Source organism: Pygocentrus nattereri, chromosome 7 (genome assembly GCF_015220715.1).
Source record: "Pygocentrus nattereri isolate fPygNat1 chromosome 7, fPygNat1.pri, whole genome shotgun sequence".
NCBI classification, from domain to species: domain Eukaryota; kingdom Metazoa; phylum Chordata; class Actinopteri; order Characiformes; family Serrasalmidae; genus Pygocentrus; species Pygocentrus nattereri.
Window position 1 is genome coordinate 28901364 of NC_051217.1, and position 17455 is coordinate 28918818.

At 38.0% G+C, this 17455-nt stretch overlaps 1 protein-coding gene across 3 annotated transcripts in view; it reads left to right on the forward strand.

Annotated features, from left to right (window-relative positions):
- Positions 1–17455, forward strand: part of LOC108435336 (FERM domain-containing protein 5) — a 193854-nt gene that overhangs the window by 13280 nt on the left and 163119 nt on the right. The window contains exon 2 of one of the 3 annotated variants that reach the window (XM_037539940.1): positions 5090–5124. The exons of the other annotated variants lie outside the window; for them this stretch is intronic. The gene's annotated coding sequence lies outside the window, so the exon portion shown is untranslated. The remainder of the gene's footprint in view (positions 1–5089; positions 5125–17455) is intronic. 3 annotated transcript variants of the gene reach the window in all.

Consider the following 17455-nt stretch of genomic DNA (forward strand, 5'->3'; position numbering starts at 1 on the left):
CCCAATTTCCCAACATTATTTACAAGCTGTTTTAAATTAGTCTGTTAGTTCTGTCAGTTCTTTTTCCAATTTGGCAATTATCACCTTTTACACCGAGAATTGATGATGTGCACTCACATTGTGCTATCACCCAGGCCTACAGTGTAATCACTGGGATGTAAATAGCAAACAGTGTAAAAACAGCAGGGTTTGGATAGCTAGTGAAAAATGAGTAGTTAGCTGTTTTGCAGCTACTGTCCCAAAATTTTTAGCTAGCTACAATTTAGTTACTTTTCCAGAAGGAGTAGTGCGCTACTTTTTAGCTACGTTCAAAGCGCGATTGTCAGAATGTTTGTGAATCTCCACCTGACAGACCAAACAAGCCCAACTGACAGTGTGAACAAGACACTGCATTTAATCCTATACAAAAAGATTGTTTTAAACACTGGAGTTAATGCAAAAATGCTAATTCACCAACCTTTAACACTGAAGATTGACGCACAAACTGCTGGTCACAGGAGTGTAGGGGTCTCAGCAACGCAGGTAAGTCTCGCTTAGCCTGTAGCTAACGACACAACAATTGGGAAAGATTTAAGGCGAACATCAATCATTTGGAGATTTCTAAGCAGCTGGTGTCCTGATACGTTTTATCTGCATTGAGAAACTGTCAAACACTAAAAAGCAAAAGCTCAAGTCAGTTTCTCTTTTGCCAGCTTCAAATTGTCCCATTCCACCTTAAAGCAGTTACATTATGGTGCTTCAGGCACCATTTAAGGTGGAACAAGCTGGTGAATGTGAAGCTGACATTGTAAAAGGTTGAGACGTTTTACGATATTACACTATTCTACTTTTGAGGAAAAGTTTGACTGTGATGCGAGAAAAGCACGTACAGCCATGTACAGCCATGATGGACGTAAAATGTTATGGCGCCCAAAAGGGTTTTAATTTTGTTGAAAGGATTGCACAATTGCCACCAGCCCAGTGAACGACTGTGTTCTGTGGTTCAGACTTTACGAGGATTGTCTGAAGCCTGTAGTGACATTATCGCTATAGCTATACAGATTTGTGGCTGCTACAGCTATTAGCTACATTTCATAAAACTGTAGTGGTTACAGCTACTAGTTACAAAAATTTGCAGTTAGCTGCAGAAAGTAGCACGCTACTTAGCTACTCCCCCATCCCTCAAAAGCAGCAGGCCCCTTGCTTTAATAATGTCTTACTTTAATAATGAACAAGTGAGTGCTGTTCAGAGCAAATTATCTTTCTGATGGTTCTGCTGTTTAGATTGTTGTTTATTAGGAATATGGTTTGTTCACTTGATGCTATTGGTTAAGAGGTGTGCATGGGCGCCATTTCAGTGTGCAGGTTCATTCACGCTAATGAGAGGTTTGAGTCAGTAACCTACATGAATGTGAACCATCAAGTTAAAAAGATTGGATCTCAGCAAAAAATTGGAGTTGAGCAATGAGGCTTGTAATATGAACAGAGCCTTACTGGGATTTCTTTACAGTGGTGGTGATAGGGACCAGGGTTGGACAATCTCTACAACAGGAGTATAGCCGATGTATTCCAAAATCACAGGAGAGCCTGCACAATTGTGCCGTACTGACAGAGATGACTGTTGTTTGTGAATTGTCAAATATGATTGTCAGCTTTCACTAGTCGAATTTTCAAACAGCAGAAAGTCTTAAACAGTATAAAAACTGAAGCAGAGCAGCGCTTCCTGGAACTTTGTTGCTTTCTTTTAGCTTTTAGTTTTTACTAGGCCTGTCACAATTATTATATAACCACCTAATCATAGTTATTTGAGATGATCGCAAATATTTAAGCTGACTGCAGTGATTTTCCACAGTTAGATTTCAGTCAAACAAGATGGCATTTGGCCTGTTTAAGGAAAATATACATAATAGAAAGCAGTAGGTCTGTTTATTTGAGACATCACTGGGCTTATGAAAAAAATCTAACTTTTTGCTTTAATATGTGTAAATATATGTATATATAAATATATATGTGCAGCACTGTGTAATGTTTGTTTATTTGTAAACTTTGTAGCTAATTCTAATGTTTTTATAATGTATGCTGGAAGAATGAGCTATTTTTGCTTATATTTTCACTCTAGTGAAGAACATGTAGCTTTGCTCGACGTAATACTGTGTAACTGTGGTCATTTGTGTGCGTGTGCTTGCAGTGTTTATTCAATGTTGATTCAACGGTACAACCAGTGTTAGCTCCTCATTAAATATAGTTAGCAAGTGAGGTGATTAGTCAGCCAATTTGTCTGTGTTTGTATTTTAATATCTGCAAACTATGAACGAGAAAGTTCGATTAAATTGTTAATCATAAATGTTTATATTCATGATAGTGACTGTGGAAGGGTTTTGTGAGAGAACCTGTTATTCATGCAATTTTAACTTTAGGTGGATTTCACATATTTTTTTCTTATTTTAACCAGGATGATTTGTTTTGTTCAGAAGCACTAGTTCAGCCTGTAGTGCAGTATTAGAAGTGTGCATGTGGCTGGCAGTCTCTATAAAGACTGGTAAGCAGGAAAACACTCAATCCTCAGAAGAGGACAGTTACTACTAATCACCAGATTTTCACTGATGAATCTGCGTGATGTCAATGTCAACCAAGATTATCAGCCAACAATATATCAGATGGACTCTACAGTAGAGTTAAACAGCATATTTAAAAGTTATTCACTAGTATTGGCAATTATGTGAAAAAATTATGTGTCTTTTCAGTGTTGTGCAGCTGTCAAACCAGGTAGCTTTGGTCAGAAATGTTATTATGATATTATGTGATATTATGACTTATGACTTATGATGTATGTAATGTAGAAAAGTAGTCCTACCGGACTAGTGGTTTACTGAATGACTTCCAACGAATTTTGTAGTTTTGATGTAAGTCTAAACATCAAAAACTAAAACTAAACACTGTTTTTTCCCAGTTATATAGCTACATTCTGTAAGTCTTTATATAAATCTTCATATATTTACAGATATTCGAAATGTGGCTACATAACTGGAAAAATCAGTGTTTGGTTTTATATTATCAACCCACTGCTTCAGACTGTAAAAGATTATTACAGTCTTTTCGTGTCTGTGTGAGAGCTGGAGTTCACAGTTTTAATGTATTCTCAGAGTTCAGTTCAGAGCAAGTGGCAAACTAGTTTTAGATGTAAAAACAAATCTTCAGTGGTTTATTGCTCCTTTGTTTGATCCAGCAGTGCTTTTTCAGGTCTTACATTGAATCAAATATGATTACTTAATTATATTTGTATTTGTCAAACCATAATATAATGCGAGCTTCTCTGTTCTTTGTTTTCATAGCCATTTAAAAAAAAAAAGACTAGTTGGAAGTGCAGACTCAAACCTGCTGATGTGGAATGCAAATTGAATGGTTTTATGTACTTAACTATGGACTGGCGACCTGTCCAGGGTGTATCCTGCCTTTCACCCGAAGACTGCTGGGATAGGCTCCAGCACCCCGCCGCGACCCTGATGGAGAAGCGGATTAGAAAATGGATGGATGGATGGATGGATGTATTTAACTATGCATGATGTAATTGAATGTAAATAATTATAAACTGAAAATTGACTATATAGTAAAATATGGCCAAAATGCCCCTGAAACCTTTACTGCTGGTATTCTGTTTAAAGCTGTGCTATGAGATTAAAATGATATTGGAATTGGCAGATAATTGCATTAAAAATGATCAGCGTTGGGCAGATGATTTAGATTTGACTGCTTTTCAAACTGTTATTTGACATCACACTTTATTTGTAAGCCTATAGGGGTTATCTATATTTAGTAGAGCTCAAAGTACTCAATCTAAAGTTCCTTAAAGAACCTAGCAGCTTAAAAATGGTTTTTTGAAGCACCCAAAGAGTTTTCAGACCATGCTGGATAAAACAGTTCTTTGAGTAACCTGAAGTTCCATAGAAAACTGCCATTTTCAAAAGGGTTCCTAGAAGGTTCTTACAAAAAAAGGGTTTCCTGCCAAATTGATAAGCTGATGAACTCCAAAAGGTGCCTAGAGTATTTTTGAATTTTCAGAGTGTACCGAAAATAAACATTATGTATATGTAACATTATGTAAATGTTCTGTATAAGTATATGCAGCCCTAATTTTTACATTATAAATGTTAATGTATTGGCATCAGTAGATATGTACACGAAGGACAATTTGCGTTGGCTTTGGCCCAACATTCCTATATTGGTGCCTCCTTAGTCTTAATTCGACTGTCCTTATGCCACACTCCTGTAAATCTGCATTGGGACAATATCTATTGTACAATGTACTATATAAATGAAATGCATTCAGTTGAATAAGGTGACAGATACTTCAGAGAGAGTGAACTAGTGTCAGGTAACTGAAGTTTCAGAATAGGCTAGACAATGTAGTGCAAACCCCAAGTTGCTACAGGTAAATTGCAAAGTATCCTTTTCTATCTTCTTCTATCTGTCTACGCCAAATACCAATATGTAAATGAGAATATGCTTGAGAAGGACATTTTAATACTGATGCAAGATACCAGGTTATATTCAAGGTTTGATTCATTGTTGAAATTCAAATGCTGATGGAGAACAAAGGCACATTTCCCTGTTGGTTCCTGTTTCTTTATGTGTCTCTGTTAGACTCACAGCGTTTGAGTCATTGTCCTTCCTCAGCACGAGGGCAAAGAATCAAACACTGGTGTTGAATGGCGAATAGCGGACGATAGTAATCATAGCAACATGGTCAAAACAGGGCCATCAGAACAGTTGCAGTCTGTACATAATTAATGACGTTAGCAGCTGTATGTTAATTAATTTGGCTCAGTGTTTGTGCAGGAGTAAGAGAGCAATGCTCTGGAAAGGGTAATGAAATTTGAGGTTTTGTTGAGCAGCAAGTACAGATTTGTTCCTGTAGTTAGTTCAGAAGCGAAGGGATTCTACTAGGCGTAGTATTGGAAGTCTAAACAGTTGCCAGGGTTATACCAGAAGGAGTGCTTCAGCCAAAAATTCCAGGTCCACTCATTGTAGAGGGTCTTTTTTATGGACAGTGACCTCTTCTCTCTCATGCAACACCTTAACACACTGTCTCTTTCCCATGCCTTCTTTTCAGCATACCCTGCTGATGTACCCACTTCAACCCTAACGGTATTGCTGTTTTTGCAAAACTTTTGTGTATTACGTAGTGTATATATATATATATATATGCTTATACGCACACACACACACACACACACACACATACACACACACACACACACACACACATATATCTATATCTATTTATCTATATATATATATATATATATATATATATATATATACACACAGTGGGGAAAAAAGTATTTTTTTATTTAACTATTTTTTGTGCAAGTTCTCCCACATAAAAAGATGAGAGGCATGTAATTGACATCATACGTAGACACCTCAACTATGAGAGACAAAATGAGGAAAAATAATTCAGAAAATCACATTGTCTGATTTTTAAAGAATTTATTTGCAAATAATGGTGGAAAATAATTATTTGGTCACCTACAAACATGCAAGATTTCTGGCTGTCACAGACCTGTAACTTCTTCTTTAAGAGGCTCCTCTGTCCTCCACTCATTACCTGTATTAATGGCACCTGTTTGACCTCGTTATCTGTATAAAAGACACCTGCCCACAACCTCAAACAGTCCCACTCCAAACTCCACTATGGTGAAGATCAAACAGCTGTCAAAGGACACCAGAAACAAGATTGTAGACCTGCACCAGGCTGGGAAGACTGAATCTGCAACAGGCAAGCAGCTTGGTGTGAAGAAATCTACTGTGGGAGCAATAATCAGAAAATGGAAGACCTACAAGACCACTGCTAATCTCCCTTGATCAGGGGCTACACGCAAGATCTCAGCTGGGGTCAAAATGATCACAAGAACGGCGAGCAGAAATCCCAGAACCACACGGGGGGACCTAGTGAATGACCTGCAGAATGCCCACCGACAGCCCCAAAACATCACTGCTCTAGAGGAGATCTGCATGGAGGAATGGGCCAACATACCAGCAATGGTGTGTGCCAACCTTGTAAAGACTTACAGAAAACGCTTGACCTCTGTCATTGCCAACAAAGGATATATAACAAAGTATTGAGATGAACTTTTGTTATTGACCAAATACTTATTTTCCACCATTATTTGCAAATAAATTCTTTAAAAATCAGACAATGTGATTTTCTGAATTTTTTTTTCTCATTTTGTCTCTCATAGTTGAGGTCTACCTATGATGTCAATTACAGGCCATCTTTTTAACTTGCACAATTGGTGACAGACTAAATACTTTTTTCCACACTGTGTGTATATATATATATATATATATATATATATATATATATATATATATATATATATATATATATATATATATATACACACACACACACAAACATACACAGTACTGTGCCAAAGTCTTAGGCACCTAAGACACATTTTCAAAATCTATTTATTTGTGTAGTTTATGTTTATTTGCAGAGAAAAGTCTTAATATTTGAATAAACAAAATGTATAGAAGATTAATTAATAATGATTATATATATGTGTGTATGTATGTATATATGTGTGTGTGTGTGTGTGCGTATATGTGTATGTATGTATGTATGTACGTATATAAATAATGATTCCATAAATATTAGTGTGTTTGTTTAACCATTTTCAAACCTCTCCTTGAGGAAGCCCAGTATTATATGTAGTTAAAAAGCAACTCCTGGTTTGACCAATCAGTGCTTCATTAAATTGTGCTCATGATGTAATTGATGATATTAATAAGTCTTTATGGTGGCTGTGAAGGTGTCAAGGAAAAATATGGACCCAAGAAATTCAGAATCAGTTCTTGTTACTTTTTATTGTTTTTATGTTTATTTGAATTATGAATATGACTTTATTGTATATAAAGTATATAAATATTGTATTTTATGTATATAGTGATAAACTGCTGAGGTAAGTTGTTTAAAAATTTGCTATTTTAGAGGCCTAAAACTTCCACACAGTACTGTACACACACACACACACACACACACACACACACACACACACATATATATATATATATATATATATATATATATATATATATATATATATATATATTAGTATTTATTTGGTCTCCACTAGTGTGTGAGAAAGGGTTAATTAACCGCACAATACACAACAGATGACCCTCTTCAGGCCTTAGTGAAATAGCACTGCATTTGAAAAGCATGTATCTAGGTTGCACAGCCCTATAAGGAGAGTGAATGGAATTCCTGTAATTTAATGCTAGCCATCTCATTGGTCAGCGTGTCTTCTCTGGCAGTATCAGGCTCACCTCATTGGATGGCCTTCAAAGCAGACCATGTAGTCTTAAAGTGGATTGGTTAATGTGCTCCTCTGTTTGGGCTTTGTAAACATTTAGATGGTGTAAATAGATTCCCTTGTATTGGCTCCCATTTTAAGCATGTGGGTCACTCTGCACAGGACTGGTAGTACTCAAACCAGTTTTCCATACTGATACTGATCAGCACATTGTAAGCTGGGTCTTACCATCATTGCTGTTGTGAATAGATCATAATAACGGATGCTTTAGTTTTGTTTATGCATGCTGTAATAGTTGAGTCGAAATGACATATATTTGTTAAATCTGAGACTTATTATTCAGCTATTTGTTGTAAGACTGGTTATTCAGTAACTGCTTTAAATTATTCTGTAAATACTCCATGTTCAGAAGTTTGCAGACATCTGTTCATGAAAAGTTTTGATAGGGAATTTTCTGCCGTAACAGCCTCTGTTGTTCTGGGAAGGCTTTTTCATCACTTTAGCTTTATTCCCCTCTATAGCTAACACTGGGCATTGGGCCTGGTGTCCTTATGCTCGTGGGTGGCAGCTTCAGTGCTTTCAGTTGCTTTTTTTTGTGGATTAATCAAGCTGTGTGTCACAACCGAACATCTGTGTCAGCAATGGGTGCATCTTAAAGTAACTGAATTCAGTTATTAGAAGTCGTTACGTTATGTAAAAACTTTGGGACATATAGGCTACATTCAAATAAGAAATATATGAAATGAAAATATACAACATCTATCAAACAAACACAGTGTTATAGCTGCCAATATCATATTATTATTATTATACTCCTCACACTATGTGACATTTACATATATTTGTTTTATTTAAAATGTAATATTATTTAGTATGATTCATATTAATATGAATTTAATATGATCTATACATTATTTTCAGACTATTGGACCTCTCCATTTCCTGGGCCCTTTAACAGGCCATTGGCTGCACAGGAGGAGGAGAAAGCTGCTGCTCATATTCACCCAGAGGCTGTTCTAAACCCTGTCAAAGTGGCAGAGAGTAGCAGCTTCGGCTAACAATTGTGGACCTTTTCTCCAATAGCCCTTTCGCTAGGTTTTGTTTTAGTTGCTTGTGCCTTGCTTCATGAGAGTTTTCTCTCATGCTCTCATTGGCTGCAGCTCATTGCTGCTCCTGCTGCTTGTCACAGAGGTGCTCACAATACAAGATTCATTGCAGAGAATTTCAAATATGCTTAAAAGTACCAGGCTAAGAAAATCAGTTGTCATGGAGTGGTTGTCACGGACGTGTGCAGCCATTTGTTGCCGAGCTATGGAGTTTATATGCAGATCTTTTGTCTGCGCCTGGAAAATCAGGGCTATAATCATGTAGTGTGCCCTTGAATACTTTAGGTATATGTGAAATTGCATTGTGGGCCCACATACAGACCCTAAGCTGACAGTGTTCACAGTGTAACATTACTGTTGAACTAGTGAGTTTTGGGGATTATCTGTTATTAGTTATTGCTTGGTTAGCCCTCAGGGGTCATGCCTTTTTCATTTGCCAGGAGCATGTGCTCTGTTATTTTTCTGTCGTGAAGCCCCAGCAGTATAGCTTGTGCTTTGCATCGCTGGTTCGGAGGCTCAGTCTTGCACCGTCATCACTGCACCAGCATAGCTGAAGACAAACTCCTCTGTTGAACAGGGACTGTCTCAAACACTCATACACCCTCTCTCTCTCTCTCTCTCTCTCTCTCTCTCTCTCTCTCTCTCTCTCTCTCTCTCCCACACACACATGCGCTGTGCTGTATGTGTGCATCTCTGTTTTTCTAATTTTGTGTTTATAACAGATCCTTAGCTGTGCATGTGTGTGTATGTGTGTGCAGCTTACTGCAGTCACAGTGTTTGGTCATAGATCATGCTGCTCGCTGCACTGTTGCTATGGCGGAGGTATTAAAGATTAAAATGTGTGCTAGGCCTGAATGTTTCATGAACAGCAGCATCGCCGCTGCGTGTCTGGTGTGTAGTGTTTACCCTCTCCAAGCTACCAGGAAGACGTGATTGGGCCAGAGAACGGGCGCGTCAGGGCCGAGCTGGAGGATTACATCAGCGCAGCAGAGAGAGAGAGAGAGAGAGAGAGAGAGATATTAAGAAAGAGATACAGAGAATGAGAGAGAAAGGCATAGAGGGAGAGGGTCCATGTGCCATGCTAGCATCAGATACTTGATAAATGTGCAATGATTATAATTACAAGGTCTTGGAAGTTATATACATCTAACAGATGTGCCAATAACAGTATCAATATTTATCAAGTACAAATTGGCTGATGTCCATGTTTAAGCATTTATAAAATGTAGGAACTGAAAGTACTTCTGCCTGGGTTTGCATTAAAGAGAAATATAACATTTATTTCTGTTGGGTTACTGATGAAGTAGCCCAGTGTCACCTGAACATGCTCCTAGGGGTGGACAGTGTCACAGTGCACACATATTTATCACTAGAAAGCATGACGACTCATAGGAAAAATGTCATTTTTGGGAAATTTTCAACAAAGCTATGTTTGGATGCTTTCACTGCAACATTTAACATGTATCAGCTATAATTAGAATAATAATGTATACATGTATAATTAGCTTAGATTAGCTTGTTTTACACCAGAAATATGGCAGAATGGTTGCTAACTAAGTGCAGTGTTACAGCTTACAACAGAGTGGACAACTGATATGTTTAGGCTAGTGTACTTTGTTTCTAGTGGCGAGGGGCAAACAGCTGACAGAGTTGCCATTGTGTGCCGTTGTTGTAGGGCTTGTATCAATGTCGCTTACTATTTGAAAACATTTTATGTTGTTTCTTTTTTTTTATTATTAAGTCAGTCATTTTTTAACTAATTTTATGATCAAAATGCTATTGTCAGCCCAATACGGACCAAAGCCCCCCTCAGTATTGATCTGAGGTCCACCAAAGGGTGCAGTATGCAGTGTATACCCTGCAGTATGGCAGTTATCATAAATGTGGTAAATTTCATCAAGTTATATTACTTAATATTCTGATATTCTGATATAATGGTAATATTGACAACATTTAAGAACTACTGTCCGACTGTGTGGGTGCCATTTTAAAGGGGAGCATAATTAAGCCAGTTTCTTTTGATTTAGAGCAGTATATGAAAAATTGAATAAAAATCATTGAACTAATTCTTTTTATGTTTTTTTGTCTGTTCCAACCTATTAAATCTCAGTAAAACTGATTTTCGTACATTTATTATGTAATGTGAAAATATATTTAAGTATTCTAATGTTAAATTTTTGCCTTATCGCCCAGTTCAACATTCTGCTGGAGAAAATAAATACAACACCAAATATTGGTTTGAAATATCAGTCAAAAATCTGTCCAATGCTGATCATTTTTTAAGCAATTAACTGACAATACCAATATCAAAGTTTCCAATATAACGGTTAGTCCCTGTTACTTATGTTAGGAAAAGGAATCAGCAAATGAATTGCAGTCACAATTGTGTCTGTGCGCAGAAAGACAGACAGACTGGGCTCCAGATAGGTTTTTCAACGAATGAGAGCTCTGCTCTGTCTATTAATCTTGACACTTCAGCCTGTATTTCCACAGGCATATATGCTAATACCTTGGTGATTAGAGTAAATGTTGCGTTGCGCTCACTGTAAGCGTACGGGGGTGTACCAGTCATGCTGCTGAGTCAGACACAGCTGTACCCACACAGAAGCTTCGCTCTAGTCTAGTACACTTTGTCTCAGAGCTGGCTGTGAGAAGGTGTATTGATTACAAGAACTGCAGAATTTTTTCATGTGTCTCTTAAAGCACAGCAACTAATGCCAAACATAGCAAATCCTCAGTGAAACTGACACTTAAAAAGGTGATTTGCTAAACACCACAGAACTATGGACTCAAGGATTTCTATGTTATTATATGTGTTTTTGGTGATCCTATCACATTAGAATTTCAGGTGACTGCACTAAAAGTGTGCACAACCCCAGGATGCACTGTGGCTGGCTTACAATTAGCTCACACATACCATCATCCGAGGTGGTCAGAGATGGATCTTGACCATGTTTAACACAGTGATCGGAACACGTTATTATTATATGTGTATAATTATCTGAGCAATTACATATACAGTTACTGTATACAACTACTTCACTAGCAGGTGAAGTAAAAAATGTTGCGACAGATTGAGGATACACAAGGCTAAAACTAGGGTGCATACAACCAACAGGCTTCATGCACCCCAGGCCGATGAAAATGTCCAGGCGAAACTTGCTTGTATTATAAGGAGAAAAAGGATAAACAAAAGTAAAATGAAAACAATAAATGGGTTAATATTGAAAGTACAGTCTGATCTCATCTGGTCACACTGGGGATGCAGTTTAGTAAGAAGTGTAAAAGGAATCTGGCCAGAATTTATCCAGATATGATCCAGACATGGAACACGTTAATGGAAGGTGTAAAGAGGCTCTAGTATAGTTTACCTCACTTTATCATGAATTTTACTTGATTTTATGGCAAGGCTGCAATTTGAAAGCCATTTATATATAAAACTAACACATGAAAACACATCATTAGATGTAAAAAGCACTGTACATGAACCTATGACCACAATGAACAAATGTCATATGGTCTGATTATTTGGTGGATTCATAATGGTATAGGCAGCCATGTCAGGAGAGTCATTAGAACCAGCGACTACCTTTTATGATTGTGTGATAACCTAGAAATATGAGGGCATTTTACAGGGCCAGATGATCGCTGTGGTATAAATGCTGTTCTCTCATGATGTTCCCATATTATATAATAATAATGCCCTTATGCACACTTGAAAAGTTGTTTTATGTACAGAAGGATGAAGTCAAACACTTGCCACCTTTCCAGTCACCAGAACTAATTATCAATGAACCTCTAAGGCAGTGTTCACCAGCCCTGCTCTGGGAGACCTACCTTGCTGCAAAGTTAAGCTCCAACCCTTTAGCCATCTTACCTTATGGAAGTTCTTGATGAGCTAAAGGAGCTGTGTTAATTTTATGTTAGAGGTGAGGGGCTTGGATGGTATGGTTTTCCTTACTTTAGCTTGTGTTTTACAAACGTTAATTCTCAGCTTACATGCTGTCACTTTCTTTGCTCTATGGTTGCTTCAGAGTTAGATAGATACCTCCTTCATCCTTTAAGGAACTTGTGTTGCCTCAGATTCTGTCTTTAATGTAAAGAGAGGCCTCGCCTACTCTTTATTAGGTAGTTGAATTGTTCTCAATGTATTGATGGCTCATTATGTTTTAGTTATGCCTCAGACTCAACTGCATCGATATTGTAATGTTACAATTGAATTGATTCTAATAACATTCACAAACATATGTGCTTATTTATTTGGCCAAAATAAAAGTTTCCAACATCTGTAAAAATCTAAAAAGCTTGACGTATGATAGATACTCCATTGTGCTGAATGTGCCGTGAAAATGGACTACTAGAGAAGAGGGAGAGAGAAGTTGGTCCGAGATGCTCCTCATAGCCAGCCTGAGCCAATCTGTAGGTGGAAGGAAGAACCTGCTTACAGATGAAGCAGAACAAACAAAATGCTGGCGCTCATAGAAGATATGACAGATATGGCTCATATACATGACAAACAACGCAACAAGATGTAGAGAAAGCCTGGAGGACCTACTCTCTTTCTCTTTCCCTCTCTCTGTCTTTCTCTCTGTCTTACTCTCTCTCCTGTATTTGGTGTTTGTGTGTGGCAGGGTCTGTAGTCACATTCTCTCTGGAGGGAAAATGAAATTAGCTGGCTCTGGTTTAGTTGGAGAAATAGCAGGCCAAGTGAAGAATGGCAGTCTCAGCCAACAAAGGTAGATGATTATCTCTGTCTCTGCTGACAGTCTCTACCAGAGGCCATTTTCACATCATACAATTGCTTCGCAATCTGAACTTAAACAATCTACAGCCAGAGTTTGACTAGGGGCTTTGGTGATATTGTAATAATGGAGGAGCAGGTGTTGGCGCACTGCTCAGCTGTATTTAGCTGTATCCCAGTATTTTTGACCGTGGGCTAGGTTATGTTTGTGTGGTGTAGGTGCATAAAATGTTTGGCAAATGTGTATGGCAAATAGAACAGTATCATTTGGACAAAATACAAGTACTACATTTTGCAAAAAGCCTCATAATATATGCATTGATAAACTTCCCACTGTACCTGTATTTATCTATTTTTATTGGAAATTGTATTATGACAAAGATTAAGAGTATGAATTCCTGTATTTTTGCTGTCTTGATAATGAAAAAAATGTAAGAATTGGTAAGGAAAGGTGCTGAAAAATTGTGGGTGATATTCAGTCTACATGCAAGTCTCCTTGATCAATATGACTTTTACCTAGACATTAAGCTCAGACAGGGTCGATCAAGTGCCAGATTGACCGAATGAAATATTAATCAATAATCGCATTCAGGAAGAGCCGAATCTAGTGCTGTTACATCTAGCTCTGGCCCTGAACCCTCTCTACTCCTCTATTATGCCATTCCTCCATTCCTTCACTCCCCTTATTCCTCCATTTCTCGCTTGCTTCGGCCCTCTGGCCTGCAGCTGCACCTGAGCGTCAGTCTTTTGTTCCGTTCTCAAAACAAATCTGCAGGTTGAGCTCTGCACTGCAGCCTTTTAAGCAAACAGGCAAATTAAGCAAACTCTGCAGCTCACTCAAAAGAACAAATAACAGGACATTTTCTGACTGTCCTAAACAGACAACGTGTCTTTGTGCCGCTCGTGTGCAGTGGAGCTACAAGTGCCTGCTGTTTCCTTCCAGGTTTACCTGTTGTCTATGCGTTCGCATGGCTGGAGATCCGCTTTGTTATGGGCTTGGCAGAGTGATATCGAGCTGCTCTTTTTTGTTTTGGAGAGCAACCAACCTAGAAAATAATGCAGTAGGATATATAAACCATGTAATATAAAGTACAGTTAAATTTGTTGTTATTATTCAGTGATTGATAAGGTAATAACTTTCATCTATGTAAGATAACAAGGCGGCGGATGAAGATGTGTGTATGCTTGTATGCTTCCATCTCCACTTGTGATCATGCTTTGGTCTTAGCTTGGTGTGATAGAGAGATACATTTCTGGTGGACCTGACTTTTCACTTCCCTGAACATTACTTTGTGTTATGTCTTATATTAATTGCAAGCTTTATTTTCCTGTTCTCTATGATCAGGGCAAGAGAAAGGTCCTTTGTGTTTTTTTTTTTTTTTTTGCTGCAGCATTGTATTTTTCTGCTCTTCTGCCCTGCATGAACACCTTTTTAATATTAATATTTTAGCATTAGTTTTATTTGTTCAAAATGACCATAACAGTTTCTTTTATTATTTAAAAGCAGTGCATTTTGTTAGAGCTGTCAGACAAATAAGCTCTGTCAAAATGCATTTATTACTTTCAGTAATGTGATTTTCATTATGTAACCACTGGGTGAACATGAACTGAACATGAAAATCATGTGAAGGCAGCGTGAAAATGAAGATGAACACAGTTGCCAGTTTTTATCACGTACGTTCAGCGAGAGCAACAGTGGCTGCATGTTCCACCTCTGTGATTGCAATGCCTCTCTGCCATACTGTGGCATTATGTCTTGTTTTTAAGGTAACTGTAGCTTTCCTTTTTCATTTGTTTTTCTACTGTGAGCATTGTCCTGCATCTGCCATTTAAAAGCTGGTTTTGAAGAGAGGAATACAGCTGCAGGGTCATAGCCACAGTGCACAAAAAATGAAAAAAAAAAGTCACATGTTCAGCTGGGCTACTGGGTGGACTCAAATTAGGAAAACACTTAATGGCGTCAAAAAATGAGCACTGTCAGTTATTTATCATGTTAACTTTGTGTTTATTTTGACATTGTGTGTTAACTTTGACACTACTAATGTTTATGAGTTTGGTGTTAATGTAACTTATAGTAGTTATGGCCACTAATTATTAACAGCTAGGAAGCAAGATAGCTAATCAGCTAATTTGGCCACATCAGGCTTGTACTTTAGTAGTTGTATATAAGAACCAAAAATTTGTTCTTATTTGTAATCATTCTTAAAGAAGTCAATCTTCAGTTACAGTTTCATGGTCGTGACAGGCCTAGCGAGTTCACACTGTCTTGATGCATTGTAACATCCCTAATCACAGTATTTAGTTTTTGAAACAAATAAGTTAAAACAGACAAAATGTACCAGAAAACAATTGAACACTTTTTTAAAGTGTTGCATTAAAAAAAGGTGAGTATCCTGATAGTCAGCAGCAAAAATATAATACATTGTTGTTGGTTCATTCAGTTGTTCAGTTTTCTAGACATAATGATACACTTAGTATACATAGAAAACTGAATTGCAGTTTATCAGAATAATGATGAACTATCATCACATTGTCCTCCCTTGCTGATCATTAATACTACACAATGTGGGCTTGTGGGGTGTCTGTGGTCACTGTGTCAGCCCTAGAGTGGCTGAGGGAAAAGTCAGTACTATAGACGGATGAGAAAGAGCCACAGGCCTACTAGTGAGTTCATGTCATGGCTGATCACCTCACCCAAGCTATAGCTTGGCCAGCTTGAGTCCAGACGAGACTCAGGTGTTATTCTTCTCTCTCTCTCTCTCTCTCTCTCTCTCTCTCTCTCTCTCTCTCGCCCTCATTTTCCTCTCACATACTCTGTCCTTTTATTTCTGACTTTCTCACTCTCTATTTCTAGCTTTCTGTATTCAGTTCTTACTTCTCCTCCTTCTTTCTGCTGTCTATACTTGCCTTTCTGTCTTCTTTTCTCCTGGTCATTTGCATGTTTTTTTTTAAATTAGTTTTTGTCTCTCTCTCTCTTTCTCTCTCTCTCTCTCACAGCACCCGTCCCAGTCCACCTCCCGTCTCTCCCTTTCACAGCACGTTTCTCATGTTCTTTGCTGACTTGTCTTCTCTGCAGGGTCTCTTCAGTCAATGATTGGCCCTTAGCTACCGAGGCTTCCTCATTTATCTCCATCTCCCCTCTTCAGCACAGTCTCTCGCTCTCTTTCTCTCTCTGTCTGTTTGTCTGTCTCTCTCTCTCTATCTCTCTCTCTCTCTCTCTCTCTCTCTCTCTCTCTTCTTCTCCGTATTTATAACGCTTCCCCTGTTCTTTCTCCCCCTCATATATTTGAAAATAATAATATCTCCTCCATTAGGGAAATAAAAAGCTCATTTGTTGAGAGGCCATATATGGTTTGTTTGAGGCATCTTGCTCCTAGTGGTCTCCTGATGTAGTTTTTTTGTACCTCTCTCTCTCTCCTTCTCACTCTTTCTGTCTGTTTTAAAACTTTTGGTCCATCATACCACCAGCTGCTCATCCCCAAATGTCCTTTTTGATACATCTGAATTTGTGCCTACATTTCCATAAGGACAGGTCCCAACCAATGATCTGCAGTGGATTAAAAGCATACAAACAATGCTGGGGTGGAAAAAAGAGTGATTTGCTAATAAGACGGTTTACTTTTCCTCTTTGTAGTTTTTCCCCTCTATTCTAGCCAAAGCGTCTCTTTAATCTTTCTCATTTTCATTAGTTCCTCATCTTCTTAGCCTCATAGAGCCATTCTGAGTGATGCAAGAGTTTGTTTTATGTGGCTCTGCCATGGCTTTCCTACCACAGCCAGAATTTTCCTCTGTCTGCTTTTCTAGTACAGAATTGTTGGCAAACAGTTGGAACTGTTTAATGAGAAACACCAATAGTAGGAAATAGTTGCCATATTAGTATGTATGTTATTCTGTGGAGGGCTTTAGAGAGAGCAGGTTGAAACCACTAAAGGTATCAGTCACACTAGCATTTGCCAGTGAAATTTTGAGAGCAAAATCACCTTCGTTGCAGTGATATTCACAGTGTCGAGCAATCTCACGTCCCAAACCTCCAAAACACTCCATTTGAAATGTTGTATGTAGTGTTCAGCTTTGAAGAACTTTGACATGTAAATCTGCTGCTTCCACCAATAGCACTACTGCTTTGGCTGCCCTTCAGATGGCAGCACTGAATCTCCGAAATAGAGAATACGGTCATTTTAGCAGCACAAATCATTAAACATTTCCTCCCCACTGGCCATAAATAAACACATGAAAGAAAGCCTATAAAGCCCTTTTAAAACTGAATTAGTTTTACCACAGGAGGATTGTAATTGTATTGCATTGTA